This window comes from Lampetra fluviatilis, chromosome 54, assembly GCF_964198595.1.
Source record: "Lampetra fluviatilis chromosome 54, kcLamFluv1.1, whole genome shotgun sequence".
NCBI lineage: Eukaryota > Metazoa > Chordata > Hyperoartia > Petromyzontiformes > Petromyzontidae > Lampetra > Lampetra fluviatilis.
Genome location: NC_136328.1, coordinates 5,921,222 through 5,937,594, shown reverse-complemented (window position 1 = coordinate 5,937,594; position 16,373 = coordinate 5,921,222). Strand labels below are relative to the sequence as shown.

The 16,373-nt window shown below is 51.2% G+C and overlaps 1 protein-coding gene across 1 annotated transcript in view; it reads right to left on the bottom strand.

The window, feature by feature from the left end:
- Positions 1-16,373, bottom strand: part of LOC144949657 (uncharacterized) — a 51,693-nt gene that overhangs the window by 23,088 nt on the left and 12,232 nt on the right. The gene's annotated exons all lie outside the window — the stretch shown is intronic.

Below are 16,373 nucleotides of genomic sequence, written 5' to 3'. Positions count from 1 at the left end.
GGGCGGAGGTGGGGTGGGGGAAGAGATTAAGGACGATGATGACGATGACAAAGACACGCGTGTTCGTAACGACAGCGACGCTGCGTCGTTCCGACCGCTCGCCGCACGGACCCGGCTCGCAGAGCTCGAGAGGACCACTGAGATGATGGAGAAAAAAAGAGTGGCAGCCCTGCAACAACCAACGCTGGCAGAAGTGCCCCCACAGGGGAGGGAGTAAAGAACACAATCAACACAAAGACTCAACAGGCTTGTGGCCTTGAAAGCAACAGGCGATGTTTTCGAGCAATGACCCGTCTCTTCATCCCACATACATCGTGCGAGACAGCTCGAAAAATAACCTCTCGATGGTATTTGGCCCGTAAAGTCTTGGAAGAGGTGTGCAGTACTCACAACAACAACAACCGCCATTCGTCACCAAGTGGCGGTGACATCACCACGGCGGCTGTGCCAGGCCATATGCCCTTTAAGACCACGTGAAGTGTTGAATGCCTGCTGGTAGGAGGTCACGGGACAGATCCAGGTGCCATGGCTTGACTGACTGAGATGACTGGCCGAAGCACCACACCTGTGCCCCCTACTGTGCCAACTTGCTGTGTTTTAGCTGCCTGGCGCTCCGCTCGTTGTTGTGAGCGTCGCTCCTCTGCCCTCCGTTGCTACTGGAGGACCACTGCCTCCAACTGCCCAGTAGCGTCCTTTAACGAGCCTCATCCTCCACAGAGGCCGATCTTGACACCGCTGGTACCAGTCGTCGACAAGTCCTCTCAGCCCTACGTCCTCTTGTACCACAATGCACCCCACCACACGCCACCTGTGATTCGTACCCATTTACACCGCCGGGTGGATGGAGGCGCCGCCGGGCGATGGAGTGGAACCGACGGCCTCTGGACTGCCGCAAGCCCACCGCGCGGCTAACCGTTGCTCTGCATCAGCGTCAAAACGAAAAATCTCTCCGCGTCGACGTCTACCGCGGAGACGGAGCGATGGAATTGGCTCGCGTGGAGCACGCGCTCGGTGGATCGTCACGTCGCAGGCCCCCGAGCAGAGGTCGCAAACGGGTTTTGATTCCTTACCCGTACCCGGCCGCACCAGGGTCGCAAACGGGTACCCGTACCCGTACCCAGCCGTACCCCTACCCTACCCGTACCCAGCCGGGTACGAGTATCGGGTACCTGATTGCGACCTCTGGGATGAAGCCATGTTGCAGGCGCGGGTGGGTTGATTCTAGGAACTTGAATTGTGAGAAGAGACAAGACGTTGGGAAATGAGTAACAAACGGTGACTCACCAGTGACACACGGCCTACCCGTACCCGTACCCGGCCGCACCAGGGTCGCAAACGGGTACCCGTACCCGTACCCGGCCGGGTACGGGTAGCCGGGTATCAGGTAGGGTACGGGTATCGGGTACCCGGTTGCGACCTCTGACCCCGAGAGACTAAAACTACTCAAACTACTTCAACTGTTTTTATTTGACCAGGTAAGGCCCACTGAGCTCTGTAGCTCCTTTGCAAAAGGGCCCTGGCGATCACAAATGATTGGCTCAACCAAGTGGCTTCTCCTCACGTGGGAACTTATAGCGGGAGCCAAATACTCGAAACGCGCGATGTTGATTCTAAATGCGGAGGGAAAAAACAACGGAAAAAAAATCCAATAAACCACGGGGGAGAGATGGATTTGACCCCGACCCTGACGCCTGTACATTTGGAGTTTTCGTGTCTCTCTCTCTCTCTCTCCCTGTGGTTGTGTGAATTTTTCTCCGGGTCCTCCGGTTTAATCCTCCACATTTAAAAACATGCGTTAAAAGTATTTGGCTGCTATAAATTTCCGCGTGACAAGCCACTTGGTTGAGCTATCATCTGTGGCCAGGTCGCTTCTGAAAAAGAGCTATAACAACTCAGTAGGCCTTATGTGGTGAAATAAAACATAGTTCAGTCGAGTTTTTGTTGTCTATGAATTGAATTGTGTTCCCGAATTTGTGACTCTTCATATTGGTTCACCGGGGAAGTGAATAACTCTTCTGATGATGCATCAAATTAATACCGAATCACCGACGCACGTCAGAAACAAATTAGAGACAAGTGAAATTTAGACATTATTTTCATACATCGTAAATAATTGATTCACGTGGAAATGTATTGCAGCCAAATACTATAAACACATGTTTATAAATGTGGAGGGAAAAACCGGAGGCCCCATAGAAAAATCCACGTGATCACAGCGAGAGACACGCAAACTCCAAATATACAGCAGGCATCAGGGTCGGGATAGAACCCACGCCCTCCTGCATACCAGGCGAGGGAGTTAACATCTCGCCACCCCAGCAGTTACAGCTTGGGGGGGGGGGGAAGCCTCCATCTAGCAGTGGATTGATCAAAGCTGCTGACGATGACATTGTTTTAACCACCCGCCGTAGAGACCAGCTTTCGCCGCGCCGATAAAACACCCGCCAAAACTTTCTTCAATAAACTGGTGGTGGGGGGGGGGCGGCGTTGGGGGCAAGAAAAAGAAGAAACGTAGCAATCTCCTCGCGTCACAAAGGCATATTTTTTCCACGAGTCGATACATCAAACGGCGCGTTGACTCCACAACCATTCCCGTCTCCCCACGCCCGAGCCCTGCCAAGCCTCGCAAGGCGACGACGCAAGTGGATTATGAATACCGCAGCGCTACCACCAAGTCCGCTCTCTGGACCGACGACGAGAGGGATGGTGGAAGGGAAAGGAAGGGCACTTGGAGATTACACTTCATGGCCGACGACCAACATCTCGTCGTTCATCCCCCCCACCCCCGTCCGTCCGTCCGTCCGTTAAAATCGATACGAATTCAGCTCGCTCCGTGGCAAAGTCAACATTTCTTTGCCAGTGACCAAAATCCCCCTAAGCGCGCAGCCGTCACCACGAGAGAGCTTTCCCCGCGATCCGGCGACATGCGTGGTTTAATTATTCATGCCGGCCGTACCCAACCTGCCTGTGATCCCGCAAGGCCGTAACGTATGGGGGGGAAGGTGCTCCGAGCCACTGATTTTACTACACGAAACACCGCAGTTAATTTACCATTTGGTGGCCGGAGAAAATTGTTTGAGGGCCCAGAATGGTTGGGGAACTACCGATTAATGTATCTATGCATTTACCGATTAATGTATCTATGCATTTAACTGCGGCCTAATGCTCGTTTTGTATATATATACGATAATAGTTGTCAAGTATAAATGTTTCTACACGTGTCGTTACATATTTAGTATGACCAACACGTGTGTGTGTGTGTGTCAATCGACACCCTTGCAAATGAGCTGCCCCGTCTCAGGGACATTCCAGGTGCAATATTAAAATTAGCAGCGGAAGGGGAACTCTGTATCGAATTCACAGACTCGCGAGACGCTCCGTCCACCAAATGCACACGCGCAGTCTGGTCCCACCTTCCCCCACGGCAGAGGTCGCAATCAGGTACCCGATACCCGTACCCTACCCGATACCCGGCTACCCGTACCCGGCCGGGTACGGGTACCCCTTTGTGACCCTGGTGCGGCCGGGTATGGGTACGGGTAGGCCGTGAGTCACTGGTGAGTAACCGTTTGTCACTCATTTCCCAACGTCTTGTCTCTTCTCACAATTCAAGTTCCTAAAAATAACCCACCCGCGCCTGCAACATGGCTTCATCCCAGAGGTTGCAATCGGGTACCCGTTTGCGACCCTGGTGCGGCCGGGTACGGGTACGGGTAAGGAATCAAAACCCATTTGCGACCTCTGCCCCACGGCCGCCCCTGGGTCACGTTGTCATTGGTGCTGCCCCTGGCTTGGTGCTGTCCTGGCTGCCCCCGAGTTGGTGCTGCCCTGGCTGCCCCAGATGCCCCTGGGTCTCGTTGTTGTGGTTGGTGCTGGGCCCCGGTAGCTTGGCTCTGGGCTGTGCCGTTGTGTCTTGCTCTCTCCATCTCTCCCGTGTAAAGGGTTGTTGGAGATGCGATTGAATTGAGGCGACATATAAATTAAAATTTCCAATGCTGCTGCCATTGAAGTGGTCGGTGGTTGGTACCAACCTGAGGCAACCCCCGACATCTCTCCATGTGCGGTAACATCAACACCCACTGTTGTTCCCCTATTGCTGTGATCCCACCGTCCGTGCTCCCCCCTTCACAGAACCCAGACACCGACCAGAGCGGTGAAGTATGGTCAATTAACCCTCCCCCCACCGCCACAACGACCCGCCAGCGGTGGACCGAGAGACAATAAAACAGGGCTGTATGCGCGTAAAATTCAGACACGAATGGGAAAGCATGAGGGAGACGGAGAGGGCAGCGGAATTTTACTTTGCGGTTGAGCTGACAAGAGCCAAGACACGTGCGTATGAAACACAAGGCGCATTTATAACAGTTTTATTTCATGCCACGTCGAGATACATCTCGTTTGTACGTTTTTTTTTCGTTCTCTCTCGCCTGCGCTGTCAATCACGGTGTCAATCACGGTGATTTCCCCGCGACAAACGAGCGTCGACGCAGCGGAACTCATCTCCTGTTTGCAGCCCTGAGCCAGTGGCGGAAATTCCACATTCCTATGGCGGGTGGCGAGCCCATCCACAGGACAACCGCTGTTGCGTTCCCTAACAATGCGGTGCTCACTTTCATCGAACCCCGGGAGGAGTGATGACGATTGGCTAAATCGACCACCCCCCCCACATCAACCCAACCAGGATTCGAACTCGCAACCTTCCGCTTGCGAGCCGCTCGCTCAGATTGCCGAGCCACTCCCTGGGCGGCCGGAGAGCGACGCGCGAGCGCTGCCCAAATGCCCGTGCCTCCCCTTTCCTTCGCCTCGGCCCGGGAAAATAAAGACGGCTTCAAAGCGAGCCTCGTGAGTAGGCAAGTCCTGACTTGCCTCTGGACTCGTCTGGGACCAGCGGGGGGAAGGGGGGGGGCTTCTCAAGCGGCCTGCGATGTGGAAGCACCGAGCAATTTTTACGCTCCGCGGAATGTTCTTCGAGTGACCTCAAAAGCGTTGCGTTGGCGTCGCAGACGACGCCCGGTGCCCGATGTTGGCCCGTGCGACGTAGACACCGCCGATTCAAATTTAAAATTCTGCTGTCATCATTTCATTGTTATTTTAGCTTACGTTAGCGCCGTCACCTTACACCAGATTGCGTCTCGAAACGGCGCTTGCGGAATTTGTAACGAGCACAGTTTTCACACGGAAGAGGGGGATACCAGACAAACTGGAAGGCTGCCAGAACCTGCGCCAATAATTGCCCAAGCTGTGTGGTCCTATATCTGGATGTTTGGCCAAATCCATGAATATGTTTTAAACACGTGGGAAGAAACCGGAGGACCAGGAGAAATCCCGCGCGTGCGAGCGGGGTTGGCAACACTCAATCCTGTGCAGATGGGAGATTGACCCACTTGCTGTACTCCCATCATACTGTGGCCAGACCAGGCAGACGGTGACCTCAAATCCCACGGTTGAGGGAGTTCACGAATGTGTGCGTGATCCGTTAACCTTCACTGCGTCCCAGTCTCGGGTCAGCTCTGCCTATACCGCATGTGGGACTAAATTACCAATCATCAGGCAAATGCAGTGGGTAGCGACAATTTGTGTTCACCCGGTGAAGGTGGACAACGGCGCGTCGCGGATACTGGCGTTTGGAAAATCCCTGTCCGCGAATTCACGCCCTCCACGCCTCCGATGCCACGCAACACTCCATACGGATGCATCAACCAACCTGCACTAAACACGACATTTGGTGACAACCTCATTGATTCCACCAGTCAACATTTTGCAATCTCTGTTATTTTCCCGACCGCCACCCCTGCTGATTTGATTTCAGGAAGCCGTGGCCGAGTGGATCAGGGCCAGGGCAGCAGGTATCGCCGGCTGCGTCACCGACCTGGCCCTGCGGGAAGAGGGGTCTCAACACCCGAGGCCTGGGTACGGGTACATTTTTCTTAACGCTTTCCACCCAAAGCCGAGAGCGTTTACGCGTTAGTTTCCCGGTCAACATGGAACGTTGTGCCAACGTTGTTCGGCCAGCGGTTCCAACCAGAGGTAGGTGTTGGCCCAACGCTGCATGCTTACTGGGTCCGTGCGTGCATCCGTCCGTACGTACATAACGCTCATGGAGATGGTGTTGCACATAGGGACTTACCCTGGAGAACACTGGTCAGATTGATCAAAGGACTATTGCCCAAAATTTATTGGTACAGAAACCACAACAAAAACAACTATTTGCAGATACGAAAACACACGGTTGGCCCTGAAAGACAGACACCCATTGCTAATGCTTTCAGCGCTGACAACTACCCGCAAGATTCCATCTCGCAAGAACACAGTTGGATACGTGGTTTCAGCTCATTGCACGTGTTGCCGAATGTTCATTTTCGCCCCGACTATTTGTGAAAATGTCCCAAGGTTCACCCTGCAATTGCCTGCTCACGCCCCATTACTACTGACGGAAGTTGCCTCCACTCGAATGAGCATCAGATCCCCTCTATCGAGGGCAATCTGTACAAACCCGCTCAGTCGTTAAGAGAGGTCGCGCAACCGGGTACCCGATACCCGTACCCTACCCGATACCCGGCCGGGTACGGATAGACGTTTGCGACCCTGGTGCGGCCGGGTACGGGTACGGGTACGGGTAGGCCGTGAGTCACTGGTGAGTAGCCGTTTGTCACTCATTTCGGGTAGGGTACGGGTACGGGTAGGGAACGGCTACCCGTACCCGGCCAGGTATGGGTACGGGTAAGGAATCAAAACCCGTTTGCGACCTATGGTCGTTATGTGCACCGATGCCTACTTATATTGAGGGCGACATTGGCGCGTAAAATTAAGATTGATTGACTGAATCTTGACGCGACCTTCCTTCCACGCCGGTCAGACTTCTTGGAAGAGGTGGGCAGGTGGCCCACACTTTAGCCCGACCGTACGCGACCTGCCCATCGCCCAGCTGCGGTGAACCCATTTACACTACTGGGTGGACAGAGGCTGGTGGTGGGACCAGGGGTTGATATAAAAACAATTAGGTAATAAAAAATGTTTTTCAACGCACACACTTTTATTTGCACTCAAAAGTAGAAAACTAATTCTTTTGACCCCAGAATTAATCAAACTTGATGTGCTCAACAAATGTGGGTGGTATTCTTTCGACGTGTTTAATTTCCTTTATGCAATTAAGTATATTGCTGTCTTTTCTTGGATTTTCTGGTTGCACTTAGTAACATAGTCACTTTAAGATGTTTTTTGTTCATGTTTTTGTTTTTTGTTTGTTGTGGTTGCACCCGATTCAAGAGCCGAATGGCTCATAGGGCTATACCTAATACATTAACTTGAAAGAACACAACGATGCTCAGGATCGGCGAGACCCGGACCGGTTATTTCAACGAAATCTCGATTGACACGCGAGACGATGGGACAGCGTACAAAAGTTCAGCTCGCTAGGCTTCGTAGATCCGAAGACATTAAGCGGCAAAGATGTGAAAGAATATAAACAGACAACAGGGCAAGTTAAATAAAAGTGTAATGAGATTTTCATTAAAGCTTGCACCATGGTTTCAACCACCTAGCCGTGAGATTGAATCGAACCGGGTGACCTCCCGGACTGCGAGTCTGGCGCTGTGGCGAAGGTGTCCCTGATTTAATAAAAGGAGAATTCGAATGGAGCTGGCTAACATCCCACACAGTTGGGCCCCATCCGGAATACTCAGTGGCACTTTTCCTGGATGAATGACATCGCTATTATAATTACTACCGTCAATACACCACAAGACAAACGCTTGCCAATCCACGACACCAGACACACGGTGGCACGGAGCGGCAGCTGCAGCGACGACGACCGCTGCCAGCGGTGGCTGGAGGCGCAACCGGCGGTCGTGGTTTTATCCGAGGTCGCCGGCTGCGTGGGCCGACCAAGTCACGTTAAGAGAATGGCCCGCGGAAGCAAAGTGTCATAGAGCTACCTATGAACTCTCTTCAAGCTTCTTCCAGTCCACGCAATAGTGGGTAGCCCAGTTCCCACCCGCCCTGCCACGTAAGAGTAAAGTTCATAGCGTGACGGTCAGTGAGGGCCGGCCGTCTAGCCCTCACTTACAGGTGGGTGAAGCTGCTCGCATAGCCTCCAACGGAACTCAGATGAACAAGGCTGTTTCTCTCCACCCACTTTAAGAGCTCACATTTTTTCTTACCCAGGAAGTGGCCGGGTGGCTCAAGAGGGTCAAGAGAGCTGAGTCGGCCCTGCTGAGATCCTGGGTTCGAATCCAGGTTGCAGGTACCCACAATCATTTTTTTTGGTAAATCACCAGCCAACAACATTGCACTACTTATTGGTTGGATTAGGCCGGCAGGATCCATGGTGGGGCATAACGACCGGCGTTACAACCATCCGCGGTGCATAAGAAGCAGGTTTCTGCCAAAACAAAAACCTCCCACATCAAATTTGATTCTCCACTCAAGTTGGCCAAAATTCCAGCTCTCAGAAAGAAACGCATTGACTTGACCGTCACGCTAACGGACTTTACTCTCACGAGACAGGGCGGGTGGGAACTGTGCCGCCTCCTATTGCGTGGACCGGAGGTAGGCTTGAAGAGAGCTCATAGGCAGCTCTACGGCACATGCTTTCCGCGGGCCATTCTCTTTACACGACGGGTTACTTAATTTCACGGGACCTCCTTTGCCAGTACCAAAATGTACCAATAGGGTTTTTCCCCTTTTTTCTGGCAACAAAACTGACACCTTTTGCAAGGAATCATGTCTACATTAACCGCAATACTTGCAGTCAAATGCAAACAAAAACACAATGCTCTGGTAATTTATGCATTGCATACATTACCAGAGTATTGTGTTTATGCATTGCATACATTACCAGAGTATTGTGTTTTTGTTTGCATTTGACTGCAAGTATTGCGGTTAATGTAAACATGACTCCTTGCAAAAGGTGTCAGTTTTTTTGCCAGAAAAAAGGGGAAAAACCCTATTGGGTTACTTAACTCCTCATGGAATATTTTACGGGGAGTAACCCCCAAGCGGACCCCCACCCCCCAGACAGCTTTGGCTAGAATTGAGCCCTTGGTTGTGCTGCTCCGTGAGAGCTGCAGAGCCGCTATGCCCGATGTGCACGCACTCATCGCTGGGCTGAAAACATCTTAATGTGGTGGGGGACTGCAGAGTTTGGCCAATTGATGGTAGCGCCGGCTCCTCAACCGCCTCGCTGCTGCCTTCCAAATTCCTCCTCGGTGGATCCTCAACAATTCTGAGAATCGAATTTTCACGAATGGCGACGACGCTTCCATTCGCATGGTTGGCTACGTACGGTGGCGAATTAAGCTCAACATACGTGCCGTACAAATAACAAAAAAACTGATGATGATAATGATCATGACGACGATGGCAAAACAATTAACCGCTCGGCACGTACGGGGCGAGTTGATGGATGCTACGTCTCGTGACACTCCACCAACAGTACAATCGGGATAACATTTGAGAGGGGGGCGGAAATAAGTTTTTTTTTTTAAGCCAAAGCATCATCGTCATCAGCAGCAACAACGGCCACAACTATTTTTTTATTTTATATCAGGTAAGGCCCACTGAGCTATACAGCTCTTTTTCAGAAGCGACTTGGCTATCACAAATGATAGCCCAACGAAGCGGCTTATCACGTGGAGATTTATAGCAGCCAAACACTCTAAAAGTGTGACGTTGATTCTTAATGTGGAGGGAAAAACCGGAGGACCCGAAGAAAAATCCACTCGACCACGGGGGGAGAGAGAAAGAGACACGCAAACTCCAAATGTACATACAGACGTCAGGGTCGGGATCGAACCCACGACCTCCCGTATACCAGGCGAGGTAGTTAACATCTCAATGTCCCACACCACGGCAGCGCCACAAGACCCGCCGCCCCGGAGAGCACTCGGCAGAGAAACGGTTTCCAAAGGATCGCGCGCGCCAAAAATACTAACCGACACGTGCAATCACGTTCCGGCGGAATTAAAAACCGCCCCCGTAATGTCACGCGAGAGGCTTGCACGGCACGCGGCACACAAATAATAATTTACTATTTGTTGATAAAATACGTCCGACGGCAAAAGCGTGTTGAAACGCGGTACGGGATCGGCGGGTATCGTTTTTCCGCGTTGTTTTTGAGGGCATCGACACACTTTGCCGGGCCGGGGCAATGCGGGCGGAAGAATGGGGGTGGGGATAGGACAGGACCGGTCTCGTTGATCATCACCGATGGGAGCGTCGTTCACTCTCGGAGGCGGCGAATGATGCAGAGGTGTGGAATGATCCACAGCCCAGGCTGCAGGGCAGCCAGAACCGGTGCCAACAATTTGGCCAAGGTCTATATCAGGATATTAGGCCACCGCCATTGATTGGCAACAACTGTTTCCCGATCTCTCACACACACATGCTCTCGCGCAACCCAGGCCGTGCAAAAAATCTTCCGCGGGTTTTTTTTCTTTCCCGGACCGGCTTGAAGCTTAAGAGTCGGGACGAAAAAAAATCGCTCGCAGGGGCGGCGCGAGAGTTGCTCTGGTCTGGGGCATTTGTGTTGGAAGAGGCGCGCACTCACGGAGGAGGTGGCTAGGGAGAGCGGTGCAAAAGGGCCAGTTTATAAAATCACTTCCTGTAAATGATCAATGAGAAAACCCACCATGGCGGGGAAATGCGTGGTGCAGGCTACGTTCCCTGCTGTGATGGGTTATTTAAAAATCAACATCACTGGAACTAAATGGTGATTATTTCTGCTGGATTTGCATTATCATAATTATTGATATTTGCCTTTTGGCGAGTGCTAATGAGGGTCTCCACATTGTAAAGGAAAGGCCTCTTCGTGCGTGGGCTCTCAAAAGGATTTAAAGCAGCAGTGAAGATTCGTGACCGCACTGTTCTTGTGAGCTCCAATGAAGACGAAACCGACACGTGCAGCTGTCTGTTGCTTCAGCGCTGCCTGGTGGGGGTGGCCACACTTTCAACTCCTTTTTGAGTCGGTGACCTAAACAAGAACAGCAGCAACAACGACGGCAACGCGCAGGCGGCCACGCGTCAGAGGTCGCAAACGGGTTTTGATTCCTTACCCGTACCCGGCCGCACCAGGGTCACAAACGAGAACCCGTACCCTACCCGATACCCGGCTACCCGTACCCGGCCGGGTATCGAGTAGGGTACGGGTACCCGATTGCGACCTCTGGGATGAAGCCATGTTGCAGGCGTAGGTGGATTGATTATAGGAACTTGAATTGTAAGAGTCAAGACGTTGGGAAATGAGTGACAAACGGTTACTCACCAGTGACTCACAGCCTACCCGTACCCGGCCGCACTAGGGTCGCAAACGGGTACCCGTACCCAGCCGGGTACGGGTAGCCGGGTATCGGGTAGGGTACGGGTATCGGGTATCGGGTAGGGTACGGGTAGCCGGGTATCGGGTAGCCGGGTATCGGGTACGGGTAGCCGGGTATCGGGTAGGGTACGGGTATTGGGTAGGGTACGGGTATCGGGTAGGGTACGGGTATCGGGTAGGGTACGGGTATCGGGTAGGGTACGGGTATCGGGTACGGGTAGCCGGGTATCGGGTTGGGTACGGGTATCGGGTAGGGTACAGGTATCGGGTACGGGTAGCCGGGTATCGGGTAGGGTACGGGTATCGGGTAGGGTACGGGTAGCCGGGTATCGGGTAGGGTACGGGTATCGGGTAGGGTACGGGTATCGGGTATGGGTAGCCGGGTATCGGGTAGGGTACGGGTATCGGGTAGGGTACGGGTATCGGGTAGCCGGGTATCGGGTAGGGTACGGGTATCGGGTAGGGTACGGGTATCGGGTATCGGGTAGGGTACGGGTATCGGGTAGGGTACAGGTATTGGGTAGGGTACGGGTATCGGGTAGGGTACGGGTATCGGGTAGGGTACGGGTATCGGGTACGGGTAGCCGGGTATCGGGTAGGGTACGGGTATCGGGTAGGGTACGGGTATCGGGTACGGGTAGCCGGGTATCGGGTAGGGTACGGGTATCGGGTAGGGTACAGGTATCAGGTAGGGTACGGGTATCGGGTAGGGTAGGGGTATCGGGTACGGGTAGCCGGGTATCGGGTAGGGTACGGGTATCGGGTAGGGTACGGGTATCGGGTAGGGTACGGGTATCGGGTACGGGTAGCCGGGTATCGGGTAGGGTACGGGTATCGGGTACGGGTAGCCGGGTATCGGGTAGTCTACGGGTATCGGCTAAGGTACGGGTATCGGGTAGGGTACGGGTATCGGGTACGGGTAGCCGGGTATCGGGTAGGGTACGGGTATCGGGTAGGATACAGGGTATCGGGTAGGGTACGGGTATCGGGTAGGATACAGGGTATCGGGTAGGGTACGGGTATGGGGTAGGATACAGGGTATCGGGTACCCGGTTGCGACCTCTGCCACGCGTTCAGCTCTCGCCGAGCTGCCAGCTTGGAGGAGGCGTGCGAGCATTGTCCGCCCGGCGCGGCGGTCACATGACATGCAGCGCACATTTGCCCGTTGCAAACCAAAGGTGGCACTTGCCACCCACCCTTCCACCGCCTTAAAATGTCCCACACCCCACCAGTCTCTTTATGTTGAGTTCAAACAGTTTTAGTTCTATGCTGATTGTACCGTGTTGGTGTGACGACCTTGCCATTCGGAACTCGGCCACGTGCAATCGTTTGTAAATTGATTCATCATGTTTACTGCAGTACTCGGCTGTCTATTAGAGTAACCAGGCCCCCCCCAATCGAATCTGTGCAAGTAATGGGCCAATGGGTGTTCACCTGTGGTGAAAAATAAACGAGCTCGTAAAATAAACAGGAAAATGTCACAGGCCATCAATATGAATGTAAACTTGTAACCCAATTGACAATTCTTCACGTCCGGGCACTATAATTTTAGACACATTTTATAATACAGCACGAATCCACACACTGGACCCGATGGGAGACCGACCGAGGTACGGGCGGATACGTGAAAAAAGGTCGCATATGTGAACGTCTGTTAACAAAATGACAGCCGCACGCACCACAGGGAACAAACATGTTACCGGACGAGAGAAAACGCAGCAAGCGCTAGCGGCTTGAAACACCAGGGTGGGGGGGGGGGAAATGATCGACCGCGCTTGTGGAATAAGCGAATGCATCCGCGGCGAGATTAAGAATGCACATTCCTCCGACTACAGCGCGTGAAAAGCTCAAGATTTTAAACTAAAAAAAAATATATATAAAAAATATATATTTTACCAGGTGTAAGGCGCACTGAGCTATGTAGATCTTTTCAGAAGCGACCTGGCTGCAAACGATAGCTCAACGAAGTGGCTTATCATCATGTGGAAATGTATAGCAGCCAAATACTCTAAACACGTGATGTTGATTCTAAATGTTGAGGGAAAAACCGGAGGAGCCGGAGAAAAATCCACACGACCATGGGGAGAACATACCAACTCCAAATATAAAGGCATCGTCAGGGTAGGGATTGAACCCACAACCTCCTGTAGACCAGGTGAGGCAGTTAACATTTTGCCCATGGGGAGAACATGCAAACTCATTTTTTACAAATCTCAGTCTTCAACCGAAGTTTGAAAACATTATTACATGAGCTCTGTCTGTCTTGTCTGAAGAGCGGCACGACAGCTCTCGTATAGATGGTTCAACACCAACGGAATTTTTGCGTAAAAGTTGTGGCACTTGCCCTGGAAAAAACCGGCCACGTCCATCAAGCACTCTTGCCCAAAACTTGGCGATAAAAAAACCCTGCGCTGATCCCTGATGACCAAGGCGATGACATCATTCCGTGTGATGTCATCTCGCCATGCCGCTTGGAAAGTGTAACTATGATTGGCCTGGACTTTTGCAGCTGTTTGAGACTAATTTCAGGGTGCTAATTCCAAATCTGATCTCAGATTTGCTCTATCACATCTCATTTTTATGCTATCGGCATACCCCATTTTCATCGATTTTACCCGAAATTAACTCTGTCACTTATGATTGCAAGTTGTTGCGATTCAGTGACTGCTTTAGTGTTAAAATATGGTGCTGTATTTTTAGGATAGTGTGTTTATAATATCATTTTATGTAGAGATCCACATTTATTTAATATTTTTCTTCTGCAGTTTTTATTGAAAATGCAATATTTGATATCTCAAAAACCCGATGTGATAGACAAAAACTGATGCCAGATTTGGAATCAGCACCCCAAAATTACCATGAGACCGTTGGAATAACTTATGCCAGAAAAAGTGTGTTGACCAGTGTAATTATAAAAATTAAACACAACTGCATCTGCTGCTCCACCCAACTACAGCAGGCCCTTCTGCCCGCAGTCGCTGGGTAAGTCATCGTAAGGCTGCACTTTTGATTTCAACGATTGTTGCCACCCTGAGTGGTGCTGCTCTGCAGTCTTCCGCCGCGGTGGCGAGATGTTATCTTCCTCGCCTGGTACGCAGGAGGTCGTTGGGTTCGACCCCGGCCCTGACGATGCCTGCTGTATATTTGGAGTTTGCGTGTTCTCCCTGCGATCGTGGATTTTTCTCCACTGACCTCTGGTTTTTCCCTCCACATTTAGAATCAACATGCCTTGAAAGTATTTGGCTGCGATAAATGTCCACGTGATAAGCCACTTCTTTGAGGTATCGTTTGTGGCGAGGTCACCTCTGAAAAAATTAACCCGTAAAAACAAAGTTTTTCACTATAAATCCTTTATATGCGTGGCATCGGTTTTATTTTATTATTCATTTCTGTTTTTCTTGAGTAAGAGTTTCATTTTTATCACATTGGTATTTGAAATAAAATATGAAAAAAAAATTTTCCTAAAAAGTGTAACATTTTGGGAAAAACATTTTTCACGAAAATAAATTGTCACGCACAACGAGTCTGTGTGCAAAATGTCAGCTCGATTGGATCACGGGAAGTGGGTTAAAAAACGACCGAAATATTTGCACGGTCGTAAGCGCGCAAGCAAGCAAGTGAACTTAACATAAAGGATTTAAAAAGAGCTAAAGAGCTCTTACAGTCCCAGAATCCACATCTCATCGGCCTATCGCCCACCGAAAAATTTACTCCGCTCAGAGCATAGCGCGGAACGAACGGACACTTGACCCAGGTCAGAGCCACGGGGCAGCCAAGCCAGCGGGCAACAAAACAACGCACCATTCACAAGTCTCCAGGGGAAGAGGGGGGACAGGAGCGCCCGCCAGAAACGTCGGGCGCCTTTTGCCACCGGCATCGCCGCGGCTGTGGTTATTTTAGCCGATCCGTCACCACCACCGCCACCGCTTTCACTCCCGTCGCACGCGAACATGGCGAGATTCAAACCCGACGGCTTCTCCGCCACGTTTCGGAGTTGTCCCGCGTGTTGTTCAGCACTACAGGGACTCCTCTACTTGCCAACGAGTTAGGTTCCAGAAGTCTGTTCGTAAAGTCGATTTGTTCGCAAGTCCAACTTTACTTCTGTGTTGTATGGTGTGTACACTAACTATTAGGAATGGCTTTAAAAGTTGTATAATCTCCTGCAGATGTAAATGCCACTGGTTCTTCATGTGCTGCCGATGTAGATGCCACCACCGCCAACTATTACGTGGCGGTTGAACTTACGACTCTTGACTCTTGGTCTAAGCAGGCAACTGGACATGCGGACAAGTTTGTTCGTATCTCTGAAAGTTCGTAAGTCAAATGTTCGTAAGTAAGAGGAGTCCCTGTACGTCCAGACGTCTAACTCCCAAGCACAAGGGACCTCTGGGAAGTTCTTCTAAACTAAGGACCACTGAGCTACATCACTCTTTTTCAGAAGCAACCTGGCCACAAACGATAGCTCAACGGAGTGGCTTACTTTGCGGAAACCTATAGCATTAAAATACTCCATTTGAAGCTATCGTGACTGCAGGGATTCATCTTCTTGGTTCTTTCGGTAAAGTCACGTAGAATGGAAATAATAAAATAATAAAAATAAAACATAATAAAAATAATTCTCACGACGTTTCGGCCACAACGCAAACAGCCGTCCTAAGACTGTCTTATCGACAGACCTGTTCTTCACCTGAGGACGGCTGTTTGCGTTATTATTTTATTATGTTTAATTTTTATTATTTTATTATTTCCATTCTACGTGACTTTACCGAAAGAACCAAGAACATTAAAATACTCTAAACGCGTGTCTCTAAGTGTAGAGGGAAAAACAAGAGGACCCGGAGAAAAATCGCGAGAACGTACAAACTCCAAATATACAACGGGTGTCTGGGTTGGGATCCTAACCCACGACCTCCTGCATACCAGGCGAGGTAGTTGACATCTCAGCACCACCGCAGCACCCTAAACGACCGCCGGACAGCGTGCCGAACAACATCCTGAGCATAGGTCCGAGAGCCAGACAGCACAAGCGCGAAAAACCGACGCAATCTATTCAAACGCT